Below are 17,172 nucleotides of genomic sequence, written 5' to 3'. Positions count from 1 at the left end.
TCTTTATTTTAAATCATTCGTCTTATAATATGGTTTTTTAAAAATGCTAAATTAATGTTAAATTATAAATCCATGCCGTTCTGGTATATTTATACATTCTAAATAGTCCTAACTAATACTTCTTGATTGAAAAAGGGGTATCGATGAGATTATAGCAGGGAAGATATAGTAAAAAGTATTGATAAAGTTTATTCCAAGGATTTTATCACACATTCTGTTTGAGAAAATATATATTCATGTCAAAAATTAGCCTAAAAATAAAATGATCTTAACAATTAATTTTTTATTTTGCATTTTTAGGAACGAAAAATCTATATAGAAGTATATTTAGTCCCCAAATATAGGTTATTAAACATCAAGTTATCATAAAATCGTTTTTTAATGCATAAATTCTTAATATGTATATTGAATGAAAAAATATAAAAGGATCACAATTTATTTTGAAATAAATATTATAATCGGATAAATTTTATGAAAAAGAACTAAATTTATGATCGCATGATTTAAAAAATATATATTTATAAAAAAATACTCATTGGATTTGCATACATTTTCTTAATAGAATATTTTTTTAAAAATTTTTTTGAGTATAGTAGTTATCTAAATATACACTGGCTCTATTTTTTATTTTAATTGTATCATTTAATAAATATTTACAAACGAAAATTTGGTAGAAGATAATTATCTGTATTTATAATGAAACTAATCACATTTAAAATTATAAAAATAACATTTTTTATAAACATAAGGAATTTTATTTTGTAAACATCACATTTGTTGGGTTTAATTAGACATAAAAGTTGTATTTTTCTTAAATATAATTTTTTTCGGCAGTTAAATCTATTAATAGAATAAGCAGCATAAATTTTATAGCGAATATAAAACAAATCTTATATATGTTTCTGCTAGTATCGTATTTTAATTAATTATTGGCCCTTTTTATATGAAAAAAACACAGTACAATACTCAAACAAACAAAAATAGTAAATATTTAGCAAAATTGATTTTACTGTACAAAAAACTACTGCAATTATTGATGAAATTCGCTAGAATGCTATCATTCAGTTTATATACTCTATGTGAAAAAATAATTTTGATATTCAATATATATTTTTCGTCTTTAAATTTTTATAAAATACTTAATAATAATGTTAATAAATTTTTTTTATATCTAAATATACCTTTTAATTTGAAAATAGAAGTCTTTATTAGAAGAATTGAAAAATATACTGTTTTGCACTCATGACTTGATATTTAAAAATAATGATATTTTATCAATATATAAATCATTCAGCTAGAAAATGATGTAAATTATATTTATGTGTTTAAATTGTATTAAATAATATAATAACGTCTTATGAGATTTTAATTTTTCACTTCTGATCTTAAATCTACAAAAAAAACTATGATGAAATATAATTTCTATGTGATTTGTTTCATATAACTAGATATACGGTATCTAACACATATAGATAGTTAGATTTACAATTAGAATTTATGTTTCATACAGCTGATAAAGCAAAAAACAAAAAATTACCTTTAATTTAATCAGTTTGCCTTGGTTTTAAATGTTGCATGTTTTACTTATATAATATATGCTTCCTTTTAACTATCTAAAGTCTTATTGATAAATATAACGCAAATTATTGTATGCTTCCTTTTAACTATCTAAAGTCTTATTGATAAATATAACGCAAATTATTGTATGTTTCATTTTAATTTTATTGGATTTATTAAACTTCATAGATCACATCTTTTAAATGGAATTTACATTATTTAACAACTCTCTAAACATTTATATTCTAATATTTATTTTAAAATAAGCATTTAAACGAAACAAAAAATAAAAATAGAAGATTTTATATTAATGAGCAGTCGAAAACCCGAAAATAAATTAAATATATCTAATTTTAACATTTATAACAATATTTAAGCATCGAAATGATGATATTGTGCATAATTAGTATATTAAATATATGTGCCATTAGACTGTTTAAATGACATTATTTTTAAATTATGTGGTTCGTATTTAAATTTGGGAATTCTAGCTTCGATATTGGAGTCCAATAACAAAAATTAATTATAATACTGTCAAGGTTAATAGGTAATTATCTATTAAAATCAATATATTATTGCTAAATATGTGATTTCGGTATGCTTTTGTACACTTTTACTCTATACTTTAATCTTACGATTATATTATATTATATAAATTATATGTAAATTCGATTTCTCTGCATTGATATAAACAAGAAATGTTTTCTATGTTCAAATATGTTTAGGTCTAGCACTATTTTTATAAATTTTGTTCCTACGATCTCAATAGGCGTTAATGATTGAATTTATAGTTTACTTTACTAAAATATTTGAGTCTAATTTTTTTTTAATTAGAAAATAACCCCATAACTTCAACCAATAAAAAACAAAAGAACTTAATGAAGGGCATATTATAATACCGGTCTAGTTAATTTAAGAATAAGACAATCAAAAAATTAAATACATAAGGAAGGTTAAAAAATGAAAATAGAATGTGATTTCTAATAGTAATAAACATGAACATTATAAATACTTTTTTTGCCTAAAGAAGCATAAACTGCATTTTATCAAAGATTGTTGCGCATAATATTTATATAAAATTCAGATCTGCATACACATCTAAAATTTGTGAACAAAAAATCTCAAAAGAAAAAAATAATACAGCATAATGTCGATATCATAAAAGAGGATTTTATAGGCTTTTTTCAACAATATGAAGCTTTTTAACTATTAAAAACTAATAAATAGGCTTTTTTCAATATAGATGATTAACGGCTCTTTTTTGTAAAAAAACGACATTAAACGAAATTAAACGCAATAATTACATATAACATGGACTTTCTTCGGGCAGAGGTGTTTGTTTCTAAAAACTAAAGACAAATATAAAACACAGTTATTCTTTTTTTTATTGATATAAAAGGTTGTATGGTGCATATATGCATTATAGAAAATTATTCTGTATCTATGAAATTATAATAATTATATTTTTTATGTCATGAACCTATTGTGGGATAATTGAATTTATCAACTACGGAGCTGGTCCCTATCATCCTAAAAACATACTATCATATGACAATAATGTCTGTCATCATTTTTAATTAGGATCCTGTATTATTTCAAGTCATACTAGCACCGTAATCAGCAATATTTAACAAAAAGCCTTCCCTTAAAATCGTATAATAGTTTTATAATTTTTCGCTACTTGTCACCACATTTGTAATTTAGGTAATCTTGAAGATGTCTTGCTTGTGGTTATATTTTGAGTCCTTTATATCGGATTCTAGATCAAATATATTTAGCGCGTTGTTGTTTTTTCTTCATATTATAAATTTGTACCGGTTTTATTGTTCGAGAATCTTACTCGCAATTTAAATTATATTACCTCGTATCTTTTACATATTTTGAAATATATCTTTTTTCGCATTAATATAACTCTATAAATCATTCTAACACTTTTTATTCGTTTTCGGGCGAAATTAAATGACTTGTCTAAAATTTTTTAACCACTTTATGCTATTGAGTAAATTATTATTTAAAACACGCATCTACTGTCATTTAGATTTACATAAATTATAAAGGTCTGAATTCCTTAATATTTTTTAGTTTTATTTATATAGATTTAAACATATAATTTTTGTGTCTTTCCTTATTTATTCTTCTATTTTCAAGATTTGTAAACCTTATAGTTAACATGTTTTTTTTTCACTTTTTATTTGTATAAGTCTTGTGTAATTACAAATATATTATTTTATCTGTACTAAATTTTTTAGGCATAAAAAATGTATATTTTAAATTTGAGCTCGAATAGCTATTCAAAACATGTAAGCAGGTAAAACTACAGAAAGAAGCTATTTTTATTGTAAAAAAGTTGATACAAATAAATAATGATAAAAGCAAAAATTCGATTAATTTGTAGAGATAAAACGAAAAACTAGTTACAGAAACAGGTAGAAAGACATGATAATAATAGCTTGAATATGCGAAAAAAATTAATCCGATTAATATTAAAAAAACTAAATAAATATTTAATAGACTGATTGGCTGTTAAATCGTGTGTACTGAAATTATAGTTCAAGAATTTAAATTTTTAATTAGAGATAAAAAACAGGATTTTTTCTTAATTATACATAGAGTATGAAGATGCTCGTTATCGATCTGATTGAAAATTTCAAGAGAAAATAGATCTACTATTCATAAAATAAAAGCATCAAAAAACCATTTTAGAAGTAAAATTACATAAAATTAACCTTTAAATTTTGATCGAAGTGGGGATAACTAAATTGACAAATTAACAGAAAATATAAAAAAAACTATAATGAGTATGTATTTTAGAGAATGAACTTGGTTTTTTGCTGTAAAGTAAACAAAAATGATACCACATGTAATAACTTCGGATGGTGTATTTAAAAATTCAAAATTATATATTAAGGAGTCAAAATCTCTGAAAAAAAAGGCATATATGCAAACTCGCATACATCAAAAGACGCTTGAACTCATATTATTTGAGGGAAGGGTTGATGATATGTATAGAAATATATATTAAAGGGCCTTGCAATATTCCCAATCGACAAATTATTTCTTAGCCAAAAGAAATAGATGAGTTGAAGAAACTTAAACCATACATAAATATAATAAATTGTTTTTGAAATAAAAATACGGATTAAATAGTTAACTACGCAAAATTATTTATTTATTTTGTCACTATACCGTGTATTTTATGTTTTCTATAGGCTAAAAAAATCAACAATAAGACATTCATTCGAATATAAGCAGATTTATGCCAATATTATCCCACGGCCAATATAATACTAATAATGCTTCGATGCATGTTTTAAATTTAATCGTGAAAAATAAGCTTAATAAATAAAAATTATATGGCTTTTTTTATCTAGATATATCAAGCCATGGGCTGAAACTATATCTTTTTATTTATGGCTTCGTTTCGGTAGTGTAAATTTGAATTTTTAAGCTCAACGCGATTAATTTCTTGCAAAAAAATATTGCCATTCTCTTTGCTATATCTTCTTCGATACCTCACATCTTTTCATGTCCTATTAGTTCAAAGATTTTCTCAATCATTTTGTTTGGTTATATGCCTAGATTTGGTTTATGTCTTCTCTTCTTTCTCGTACCTTTTATGATATTGCCTTGCTACTCTATCCCATCTTACTTCAAGCAGGGACTATAGATATAATTTCATAAACATTAAAATGTGTTTTAAACTGGTAATTTTATGAAGAACGATTTATATTTTTATATTCTGATTCTGATTGATTAAATTTAATAGATAGTATCGAGTTAGATCAATTTTAAATCTGTATTGTTTCATTATTTTATTATGATTAAAGGTTTAATGCTTTTAAAACCAGAATTTGATCAGTTGAATAAAATGATATTTAAACTAGATGAATTAATATATATCTTAGAAAACTGTGCCATCTTCCCTTTTCCTTAACTTCTAATAAAATGTGAAAACCTTTTAAAATGCTATTTCATTTCTCGAAAATGCATCCCTTAGAGCGATACGGCGCATTGAATGTAGATAGACACCTATAAACAATTATAAGCGCATATAGATCGTTCACCTTAGATATAAGTTCATTCTGAATAGAAAAATATATTTTACTATCAACCACTAAACACATGAAACTTAACTGTAAAAATTGAAAGGTTTTTAATTATTGAAATAAAGTTCAAGAATTAATTTTCATAATAAATTTAATTTCATGTTTTTAATTGAAAGAAGGAATTGGTAGAATCTAAAAAGTTCTTTTTATGTTTTTCAAAATCATAATTCTATAACGATGAAAGAATCATATTTTGTCTAAAAAATTATAATAACTAAAATTAAAAATCCACTAGCGAAAGAAAATCCGCATCTCATCAAAAATGTATTTTTTCGAATGCTATATTTAAATTTTTATTGCATAACTTATTTATAATAAGAGTTTTACGGTTTTTCTTTGCCATATTATTTATTGGTTGGATTGATTTTAGCTATTTTAATTAATGCAAGCGGAATTTAGATTTCTCTGTAAATATATTGGGTTGTAGTTCTTTTAGACTCACTATCTTTTTGAATTTATTAGATATGATCCTTTCCTTAAAGGCTTGTCGGTTCGATATTTAAAATAATAATGTTGTTCGGATTTGTGCTTTTGATTTAGTTGGTATTCCTGATTTCTTAATGCTTGATTTTTAGTATTATATAGGCCAAATACTCAATGTTATGATATATAGCCATATTTTTGTTATAAATTTATAGATCCTTTATGATATTAAACTTATTTTTGCTTTTTATTTGTGATTTTTATGGAATATAATTATATATACCTGCCTGCCATTTTATTTTTTATATACAAAATGATAAGGTTTATAAAATGTAGGTAATTAGAAATTAGGTTTGTATAAATTTTCATAATTTTTCTGCGATTGTTGCTGTGCAAAATAATATTTGGTATATTTCTGGAGTAGAAATAAATTTGTAAATTCCGATTTGTGGCATTTTTCTATAATTTTTCACCTGCGCTCTATATCTTTTTTATTGTGTTTATGTTGTTGGATTCTAGGACTTAAGTAATTGGTAAAATAATAAGAATGTGAGTTTTCATATATAGGCAGATACCCTTTTTACATTGCATTGGTATATATTTATGTAAATTCTATTTTAAAAAAACATACAGTTAAACTTTAAAAGAATAAAAATGTATACAAGAAATATAATTGAAAAAGCCTTATCTAAAAGTTAAGGAATAAAAAGATGTATATTAGAATGCTATGTGGAAATCGGTCATAAGAAAGATTGTTGATATCTTCTTTTTATGTCTTTTTAATGCAACTTTTGGTGATTTAAAAATGATAAATACGAATTAACCTTTACACCTAAAGAAATTTATAATTAAAAAATTTTTGAAATAAATCAGCGTCCAAATCAATCTAACACAATTATAAAAAGCTAAAAATTCTTTAAAAACGGTTGTTTTTGGTATTCCTAGATAGAATCTACACTTAAATTTAATTATCGAATTATTGATCATAATGGGTCATTATAAATGCAATTTACAAATATATTGGGCATATCTACGTTCTTGTGAAGTGGGGGTTTTTGTATTTAAACATGAAAATTCGATTAAGAGTATCCCGTTTACAACAATAATTTTATATTAAGAATTTAAACAGAACTTTTAAAAAATAATGTTGTAATTTAAATGATCTATAATACTTTTTTATATAATGGTAGATAATGGCTTCAAAAAAATGCCAACAGAAGAATGTAAATAGATTAAATTTATATTTTTTCTTGTTTATTGCAACAGGCGTATTATTTATTAATTTGAACAAATTATGTTTTGATTACATTCAATAATTTTTACTTTATCTTAAATAGGTCACTTGCATAAAAAAATTATTCTATATCTTTTAATAATTTCTTATTTTATTATCAGAACTGATTTTTATAACTGAATTTTTTTACTAGTATTTCGATATTATTAATTTTTAGATCAATTTTATTGAATAAAGATTGTTAAAAAAAATTAGGGGCTCAAGATAATATATTTGATAAAAAATTAGTTTATAATATTATTAGTGGTGTATTGTAACATTATATTCGAAATATATCGCATTCTATCCAAAATTTGTTTGATAATATTGCTTTTATTTAGTAGTATTGATAATCAAATAAATTATAGGCGGGAACTATTTTTCTGAAATAATTAGCGAAATTTTACATTTAAAAATATAAATGTTGTATATGAACCATTTTCTGAACTAAGTTGTGCATTTTTACCCATTAAATATAAATTAAAAGTTAATATTTTGCCATTTTGTTGACAAAAACTTTAAATTATAAAATTTTGACTATAAAATAACTAAAGGCAATTATTTTTTGCAAAACGTAGATCTAAAACTTAAATAGAAAAAGGCTTGTTGTGTGATATACTTATAACCATAAATAAATTGCATAATCAGATAATAAATTTGCTTAAAAATAATGAATAAGCTTTGAAAAATAAAATTATGAAATCAAAGCGGTTATAAAACAATTCAATATGGTTTTCTTTGATTTCTGCAAGTGTATAAACCATGCGTAGAATTGTAGCAATGGAGTAACAAAGAATATAAAAGGGGTGTGCTGTATCTTCTCAGACCAATAATAATCCGAATAAAAAATTACATCGACTATATGAAGGTGAGTATGCCTCGGAAATTTTATTTCCATGTGCGATAAAATATAGCCATGAAAATATATGGTTTTTAGTAATAAAAAACAATCGCGAATATTTTTTTTAAATGTGAATAATATTGGTTTAAATTTTATCCAGATCTCCTTTTTCTCTTAGAATAAATATTGTATCAATATAATTTGCAAAGGCGTGATTTTTATTCAATAACTCCTTAATTTCGATTTTGCGATCAATAATTTAATAATTTAATGATTTAATTTTTGAGTATAGAGATGAAATGTAGCTTATGATACACATAAGTTTTTGATAAAATAAACTGTTACTAATTCATAGAAGATTATAGTGATTTTTCAATTCAAAAATTATCTATTAATCTGAATTTAAAATAAAATTAACCAATATCCCGATTAGAAATATATTTATAATTATATCAGAAGAGTCCTTATTAAAGCCGAAATAGAAAAAGAAATTTTAGAAAAGCACAAAACACAAGTAACAAATAAAAATAAATCACAAGAAACAAATATAAAACACCAAAAACATTAAAAAGTAGAAAAATACCATAAAAAATACGGAATGTATCCATTATTTTGTCGAGATTACAAAGCGTCGAAGACATGTAGATTTGGTAAAAAATGTAGATTCTTACATGCAATTGAGACCGATCTTCTTGATCCACCTAAATGGATATTTACTTCCTATCCCAATCTTCCTTTAGCAGAATATTCACCCGAAGAGATATATCTTTTTTATCTTCAAATGAAGGCAGGAAATAATCTTGAGAATTTCAAAAATGGATTTAATTCAATGTGGCTTAGTAATTACAATATTTTAAAACAAGAATTGTGTAGATTGAATAGTGAAGATGTTGTTTGTTCGGGTAATGAACGTGTTGTTGATCTTCGTGAGTCTCCCGATGTTTTTATATGCCCTTTTAATGCACGTGAAGTTTATGGAGAAATATTGAAAAATGATAATAGTCAAATGGAAAGAATAGAAAATAAACAAGAGATCGATAGGTTTTGGGGAAACAACATGGCATTCAAAAATTCTTTATCGAATGATCGAAGAACATATAATCCAAATGAAAGAAAACCATATGATAATCGGAATGCTGGATCTTATTATGGAAGAAAAGCACATTTTTATGATAATAGAAATGATAATAATACAATAAATGTGGATGAAAATAGAAGAGATCAAAGCAATTATAATTATCAAAGCAATTGGAGTGATGCGAACAAACCCACACGGTATGTGAATAAAAATGAGATTGGTGGAAGATCTGATCGAAATGCACAGCAAGTCTCAAATCAAAGGTTTTTTGATAACATTAATTATAATAGTAGATTAGATGAAAATAAATCAAATAACCAAAATCGAGAATATCAACAAAACAGAAATGATTCTCCAGTCCATACAAGGGGGAACGAAGAACAAGAAAATCGAAATAATGGTTATAATCATTTTGGAGGAAGGGGTCATAATTTTAAAAATGAAAGGCAACACGATAATCGACTGAATGAAGGCATAAATTCAAATCATTTTAATCCTCTTAATCAGTCAAGATCTTCAGGTCCATTTAATAACGAAAACGAAAGAAATTTTGTGCCAGAAAGAAGTAGAAACAATTTTATGAATTCAAACAATGGCATTGATGGACAACTGGGCTCAAATCAAAATCCATCGGTAAATAATAATGCCTCACAATCGTTAGATGATCTGTATAAAAACACACATTTTGAAAATTTTAATGATAAAAAAAATGGTGACCAATATAGAAGATGAGAATAAAATTTTAAATCTGTTAAGATTAATCATTATACTACTATTTAAAAATAAAAATTTTAAACTAAATTTTTTATGTCCTTACATAGCATAAATAAATAGAAATTGTATACAAAATAATTATTTAAATATTATTATGATTTTTATTCATGAAAAAGAATCTCTTCGCATAAATTACTTTTATAAAATTACAATCCTAAATATTTTTAGGGGCTAGTGTTTGGATAAGATATTTCTATGTTTTCTTACGTAATTATTGTATAAATTCAAATAGATTTCTGGTAATATAAATAGAAATTCATCTTTTTTTATGCCTCGTTTCATTACTTTTTGCAGTTTTAATCATGTATATGATATTTTTTATGATAAAACTATTGGAAAGTGGGGAATCGGGAAGTTTGAGGAAGTTCATGATAGTTAAAAATAATCAAAATGAATATTTGCGATTATTGTAAATTTTTTTTAAAAAAATAAATGATTATTGTTTTGATTTGTTACCATGGGGTTTCACAATTACAGTATTTTGTATTCGCATTTATTTTGCACAGAAATATCTTCAGAAGCACTTATTATGCGAAAACTAACGAAAAATATATGGTATATAAGGGAAATAATATAATTACTGGATTAAAAAATTATGATGGTATCACGTTTAAAGTTAATGATTTTTTTTCATTATAACTTTTTAGCTATGCCTATATATAATGCTCGAAAGCATTTTTAAAGCAAAAATAAGGATGGGAGCTAATTGCTTATTCATAAACTTATTCACCGGTATAATCGATTATAAAAGCTTTTCATTTTAAGGAATGAGTATCTTAATTGCCATATTAATATTTTCACATAAAAATACTTATATAAAATTGTTTCCATGTCGTTTTCTATTAAAGTAAACATGGATATTGATTAAAAATATAGTAAAAATAATTTTAAACTAAGAAAAAAACGCTTAAAATATTTTTTTAATTTTTACCCTGATAAAGACTGAAGATGTAAATGGGTTGAATTCACTTTATTTCTGTTCAAATATTTTTTACGCATCATAAACCACTTTTTTATGTCTTTCTACATTTAATAACAATTGTTTGATTTTTTTATACTATATTTACATAAAAACGAGTCTCGAAAAAATATTCTTGTGGGTTAAAAAATTATTCAGGCTTAATATTTTATTGGAAATAATGAAGTTAGATCCAAATACTTATTATAAAACTATTTATTTGTAATTTTATTCAAGATATCTTGTTAAACTTTTTTTGTGTAAAATATTCAAATTATCATTAATTCTTTTTTTTAAAAACCCTTTTCTTTTAACGAAATTTTATTAATTCAGTTGTAAACTTATTGAAACATATATTTTAATTTATGGTATTATCTTTTATAATAAAGATTACGCGTCATTTTTTAGCTTTAATTGTGGTTTTTTTATTGGCTAAATACTTGAATGTATGAGTCCTGAGCGGGCGAGATGTATTGATGAAAACTTTAAGGATAATTTGCTTATAATTATTATACAGCAAATTCATAATAAAGAGAAATATAAGGATTTACTCGAGTTAAATTTAAAATTTATAACAAAACTTTATGTTGCTCTCTTATCAGATTTAGCTAAAAATTCTTACTATCTCTTTATCATCTAAATCTTCCTCTTACACCCTATTTTTTCCGAACTTATTAGCTCAAGAATTGTATTTAGTCCATTTTTTAAATGTGAGCGTTTGTTTTTTTAGATGGTATAATATAGTTTGTATTTTTATTTAATTCCAATAGTCTTTTTTTATTAATTTTTTTGTATTATAAATTTTAGTATATCAGAGTTCGAAAAAATATTTTATTTTTATTTTGAAATCTATGAGTAAAATCAAAACTCTTTCCCATCAATATATCACCTTTAAAGAATTAACATTTTTATAACTTATCCGAAATATTTTATTGAAAACTACTCCGGTGTAAATTATATTCTGTTCTTTTTTACCTGAATTTATACTATTACTCGAAGCTATATATATTTTAACAAAAATATAGTTTGTTTTTCTAGATATCTTTTCTATGATAAACCCTAAGTATAATTCAAGGATAGATATGAAAATTTTATTGCTATAAATTCGTTGGTTTAATCTAGTTAATAAGTAAGATTTCTAATTTATGCACTAATATCATGAGATATAATTTAAAATATATTTATAGATCTGATATACAGTTTTAATGCGGATTCTCTTGAAAGTTTCGGTTATTGTTAATATTACATCCAAGAAATAATACTAAAGAACCAATTTTTATTTATTTTCTATTCTCACATTAAAGAATTATTATTATTTTCTTATGTTTTTATTATAAAGTGTCTGCTTTTAAATCTAATATAAATTTCAAAAACTAATCTGGTTTCCTTACAAAATTTGTAAGGTTTTGGATTTAAATAACTTACACACATAAAAATTTATACTAAATAATTTTTTTATAACTTACAATTTTATTATTAATTTGAAGGCTTATTTAATCACAAATTAATCTCCAAAATAATATTATAGACTTAATTTTTTTGCGTTTTATTATTAAAATTTTGTTTGCATAAATTTGTAACATTCAATGCAAGCATAATTTCCAAAATAATATTACAATCATAAAATTATTACGTTTTATTATTAAAAACCCTATCGCATAAATTTATAAAATTGAAATAGAACTACATTTTTTTTTATTAATATTACAGTCTTAAATTTTTGGGCTTTATAGCTTAAAAATCTTTTCGTGTAAATTTTATGAATTGTATTAGAACTTAATTGCCATAATAATTTTGCCTACTACAATTTTTTGCGCTTTGTAACATAAAATATTTTCGTATAAATTTGTAATATTGAATCAGAACCTAATTTATAAGACAAAAAAGTGGAAATGCCAAATAGCAGAAGTCAAGCGTTAACTTTTTTGGTTTTCTTTAGGCAAAGATATTTTATATATTCAACTTTAATACATTCTATAAATTTTATATTAGTTAGTTCATTTAGATTTCGGATCTTAAATACAATAATTTTCTTTTTTAACTTTAAATTTATTTTAATTTACATTTATAGTCTGATTAAGTTTTTCAAGAATTGATTCTAAATATTTTAAAAATAAATATTATACATTAAGCACAAAGAAAATTTTAAATTAAGGTTTATTTCTAATTTTTAAGCTTTCTTGTTGTTAATTAGTAATTTCATTGCAAAATCTAATTATAGTATTGCTATTAAAACTAGTATTTTTGATCTATCATATTTTATGTTGCATTTAGAAATAGCTACTATGTCTATTTTTACTTAAAAGTAGTGCGGCTGAAACCCCTACCATGAATAATATCTCAAATAAATTGTTTACACATAATAAATAAAAACTTTGATTTTAATTGCTAATTTACGCTTCTTTAGCAATTAAAAATCGATATAATTATACTTTCATGGGATTTAAAATTGCTGTTTTTCGATGGTTTTTACTGGATAATGGGATCTAAAATAAATTCATTTTTATTGAAATTTTTTTGTACATGATATTATCATTCGAGATACGTGAAACGATCCCAAAATACCATAAGTCATATCTGTGGGGTCTGGGTACCAACCTATAAGCAGAAACAACTGCACAAAAGCCAGGAATATAAAAAATACTTATATTAATAAGTCTTTAGAGTAAAATAAATACAACAATGATGCAAAAATAATGATCTTAAAAGGGAATTGTGCATAAAAGCAATTATTAGGAATCGAAGGTTATACTTGAACAAATATAAACAGTAGAAAACATCAAATTGGCCCATAAATAGCACATAAAACATAATTTTTATTAATATTTTTTTTATTCTTTATTTAATAAGTTTACAAATAAAAATATAGTGTTTTTATCAATTTAAAAATGGTTTATATTATCGGATAGGCTAATTATAGTTCTACTAATAAAACTGTGGTATTAAAGCTGGAATCTTTCATTATACTGCATAAAATGTATAATATATATAAAATATATATCTAAGGTATTTATCCATTAATGTATCATAACAAACATCGTAGAGGGTGAGGGGAAACCTTCAGAATTATTTATAGAAAATAAAAAAAAATTTTAAGCATAATTGTTTCAAAAGGCAGAAATGCAATATCGTAAGAATTTTTTTTATAAAACCAATAAATAAGCTTTCTTTGATTTATTTTTGGAAAAATATTCTTATTTTAGTCCATATTTTAAATTTGAATTCCGAAATTTCTTAGGAATAGCTTAAAATTTACAAAAAAGCTTATAATAATGCGCATAAGCTAAATTTTGAAATTTAAAATATTTTTTGCGAATACTTATTAATTCCATGTAATTATTTTTTTCAGTTATAAAAGCGCTTTTTGTAGAATAGGTGTAGTCCAGGCTGTTATAATTGATGTTTCAAGCATATTTTAGCTCTGAAAGTTGCTTTTTATATAAGAAATAGATCAAATGATTAAACACCGATATAACTTATTTTATTTGTATGATTATAGTTATATTTTACAGTTGTTTGAGTAAATGGATAAATATTATATTAGCATACAGACAGACAGCGCAAAAATTAATACAAGAATATATTTAGATATATTTTGGTGGCATTGTGTTTATCTTTTGGGCATATAACGTAGACATAACTCAAAATTTCACTTGTAGATAATCAATAAAACAATGCATTCTTTAATTATACATGAATTGATTCTTTCATACAAAATTATCATATGTTTCTCCATAAATTATCTTATTTTTAATTTGTAAATTCACTAGAAGTATTTTGCATGAGGCTCACTTTATAGGGAGAATATCAATTAAAAATTATATTATGCTGATATTTATTGTCTCTTTGGGTACAGTATGTCATAAGGCTATAAAATATGCTATATTAACAGAAGTTATATTTCAAATGAAAATTCTTTTTATCGAAGAATTTTTTTATGCCGATTATATTACATGAAACATATATTACACAACGAATATCTTTATATTTGTAATTATTTCGGTTTATTTGTGTAATTTATTTTCTGAGTTTCATCTATGATCAATTCGAAATGTTTAGCAAAATAAGCAATGTGCCCATTAAAACTCGATTATCTTCCAACACACCCATCAAAAATAAAAAAAAACATCAAAATTTTGGTGTCATCTTTGTTTAAAATGCGTCTTAAATTTCTATTACAGTAACAATTCAATATTTTTCTAAATATTTCTCAGATTAATTTAAAAAATAACCATATTTATTGACTATTCATCCAAATATATAAATAGTTTATGCTATAAGGTGTATTTAATAAATTTTAGTTCGTAGTTAAAGGTTGCAGTGAGAATATGGGAAAATACGAATAAGCATACAACAAAATTATATGAATTATGTTTTGATTCTCTTCTTAAGAATACATTATCTAAGAAAATCTTGATCTAAATTGTAAATTTGACGTTATATATGCTTTTTTTAAATATTTACAAAAAAAAATAATGTTTATCGTAAGTTTCTTAATCAAGAAAATATGATCATTTTGTCTAACATTTTCATATGGCTGGAAAAAACTTGAAGAATAAGAAAAGATATATTTGACAATTACAAAAAATTTTGAACATATTCCAGAAGAATTATGTGGAAGAAGGAATATAATTTCATATAAAGTTTATTCTATGTTTTAATAAATCTGAACACAACGAATCAAATTTAACAATAGAACGATGGGTAAACCGTTTTTAAATATAATAAAGTGATAAATATATTTTTATTGTATTTAGCAGAGATTAATTTGTAATACACAAAATACTATACCTTTAACGAACTACTTATTTTGTTCTTATTGATTCTTCTTGGGATGTTTGCATGGCTAAAGAAATAAGAAAATTTAATATTAAGAGGACTTAATAATATCCCTATTACATGTAAGTTAATATAGTTTGATTTTTATTTATGGGTTAATTTGATTTTTGTGTTTTTATAGTTGTTTAAGCAAAGGTTTAAGTTGCACTATAGAATAGATTTGAATGATACTTCTTTCCCTAAATCATCTTCTCTCAAGAGTTATAAGTTCAAGTTTCTTACTTAATCCTATTGATTGTGGAATGTTTCTGCGTCGGTTAGCATTCTTAGCTCCTTAATATACGACTTGTGGTATTTTGTTAACAATCATTCCAAGTTATGACGCATGGTAATTTAATAAATAAATAATATTTATTAAAATGTAAGGGGTGGTATGGTTGAGTGGTTTACAAGTCTGACCCCTAGGTCAGGGGTCGCGGGTTCTATTTCCACCCACCCCACTAATTTCCGAAACGAATTTACTCTAAAGAAAAATACCCAAGGGGGCGGCTAGTGAACCATAAAAGATAAACCATAAAGCACTGACAAGCCATGAGAAAAAGGAGGTTGCTGTGTAAGCCGTTGAACTGTGCCTTCAGCATTGAAAAAGATCCCACACCGTTCAGCAAGGATATAGGTAAGTGTAGAGTGTGGTTGAGCTTGTAACTTGTAGCGATGAACAGTAGACAGAATCTCATTCCCTCCACATAATGACTGCCGCCTATGAGAAAGGGCCTAATCCACGGTGATTACGGGTGACAAGAAGTGCTGGAGGAGTCCCACAGAGAGACGCAGCAGTCAAGCATTAGTTCCTATGTATATAAAGCGAACTTCCTAAAAAGTAATAGAAGTAAAACATAAATAAATAAAGTAAATTTGATTAGAATTTTTTAATTAAAATGTATAAAAGGTATGTGTTGAGATGTCTTCTGTATGGAAAGTTTGGAATGGGTATCTAAAATCCATTTTTGGCATATAATTTTAATAAAATAAATGTCAATATAATAGAATAGCAAATTTATAATTTTATATTTATGTTTCATGATTAAAATGATGAATTGCAGCTTTCCTTTAAATATCCCAAATTAGGATATGAATATATGACGGTCAATTAAAAAAATCATTGAACCTTAAGGTTACACAAATATACTTTTGCATAAGCACGTAATTTTCTAAAGTAAGCTTTTTAGTAGGAAATGGAGTAGAATCTATATTTTAGGCGATTACATGTTCTATTGAAAATATGAAAATATGTAAAAATATGATTGCTTTGTACTAGTAATAGAAAAATATCCAACTTATTTTTTTATATAACTTATTGATAGAGGAAGCATGTATCAATAA

Source organism: Rhyacophila brunnea, unplaced genomic scaffold (assembly GCF_057557595.1).
Source record: "Rhyacophila brunnea isolate RB1 unplaced genomic scaffold, BYU_Rbru_1.0 scaffold_67, whole genome shotgun sequence".
Lineage (NCBI taxonomy): Eukaryota > Metazoa > Arthropoda > Insecta > Trichoptera > Rhyacophilidae > Rhyacophila > Rhyacophila brunnea.
The sequence above is the reverse complement of the archived record's forward strand: the minus strand, read 5'-3'. Positions refer to the sequence as shown.